This window comes from Aplysia californica, unplaced genomic scaffold (genome assembly GCF_000002075.1).
Source record: "Aplysia californica isolate F4 #8 unplaced genomic scaffold, AplCal3.0 scaffold00153, whole genome shotgun sequence".
Taxonomy (NCBI): Eukaryota; Metazoa; Mollusca; class Gastropoda; order Aplysiida; family Aplysiidae; genus Aplysia; species Aplysia californica.
Genome location: NW_004797423.1, coordinates 272,967 through 274,656, shown reverse-complemented (window position 1 = coordinate 274,656; position 1,690 = coordinate 272,967).

The following is a 1,690-nucleotide window of genomic DNA, read 5'->3' as shown; positions in this document are numbered from 1 at the left end:
AATGACTGAATTTTGAAGGACATGTAAGTTGTCCTTGATCCAATGGCTACCACAGGGCTCAGGGACGAGGTGTTTTAAGATGCGGTATTGCATGTCGGAGGCTATAGTAGTAGGGACCCTGGATTGCAAAATATGCCTCTTATAGGAGGGAGGCTGGATTTTTGTTTTGAAGGTTTGTGAATCTTCCTGAGTCCACAAAAGTAAGGGTACGCTTCAACACCATGGACGACATGCTATTGCAATTCAAGGGTTATCACTTTTATATGTTTCAGGTTACAGAACTGATCATAGAAAGCCTAAAGGTGAGCGATAGAGTCTGAGGTAAGTGGTTGTGAAGGGTAGTGCTGTTCAACATAATGGATATAGCTTTATTATAGTCACTGGTTTTCAGGCGGATGAAGCTGATCATCAGAAAATCCAACAGTTTTGAAGGCTGTAACAGCTAGTGCTGTGGAGCACATAAGAGCAAGGACAAAGCACCAAAGAAGTTCTGGCCATCAACTGCAGCCTGGCAGTCTCCAGACGTAACGGTCTCCGAGCCACTGGGTAAAGGCTTCCTAGACCGAGAGAGTTGGACTGACAGCTCCACGTTAAACAAAGTGAAGCACAGGTTCATTCTACAGCTCATCACTATCTTCATTATCCGCACTATCACCCCAAAGCACCTCTGCGATAGGCAAGTGGCGAAAGTAACAGGGACAGGTGAACCCTGGCAGTTATAGTCACAAACCTGCACGCAGGCGGCCATTGGGCAAGTGGTCATCTGACTCCTGCCCTTGACAGCAGGATCTCTCTGCAGCACTCAGTGGCGACTGGGTAGCCTCTCTAGGACTGCACTTCCCATCAGTGGTCTAGGAAAGGTGACCCAAACAAATGCCTGCCATTCAAAGTCTGGTCAGTTTACTGCGGCTGACTCACCTATTTTGCGGGTCCAAAACAAAGATATTTACTACAGGGAGACGCTGACTATCAGAAGAGAGAGGAGATATAATCCAGCAACCCCAACCACGACATTCCAGTGTCCCCACTGCAACAGATATTGTACACCCAAGATCGGACTGTGCAGCCACGTGCACGTCCACATATGAGCTGCATGATTTCGTCGTCACCTTCAGTCACTGCTGTCCATGAGCACAAGGGAACCGCCTTTGTCAGCCTCGCGGACAGTGCGATCACTGTTGTTTCTCAGTTCATAAAGAGCTGCTCTTTATGATCTTGTAAGATTATCTTTGGGGTGGTGAATGTTATCTTTGATATTACTTATTTTGAACTCCGACTTCTCAACATTGTTACAATAGAGGTCAGAAGCAGCTTTGCGGCTGGAAGCTGTGAGTGTGTGTGAGGGGGGGGGGGGTCCAGTTGCTCTTGACATAGATTATTGGGGGGATTGTTCTAACGACGGGAAGTGTCAACTTCAGCAAAATAATCGAGGAACCTACAGAAACGGGTGTATACATTAGTATCTCAGATGAATTGGAAGCGATTGAAGAGGGGTTTTTTGGTTGTATTTTCTTTTTGCACGTGGCTGAAACCACAGCTTGGACATTACTCTGGACTGAGGTAAGGGGGAGAGAAGAGAGGTTTATGACGTTGTCTTTAGAAGTAGGTTGGTGTAAAAAGGAGGAGGCAGGAGTAGGTAGGCATTGATCAGGAAGCAATGTGGTAGAGAGTTGGGGGGGGGGGGGGGGGA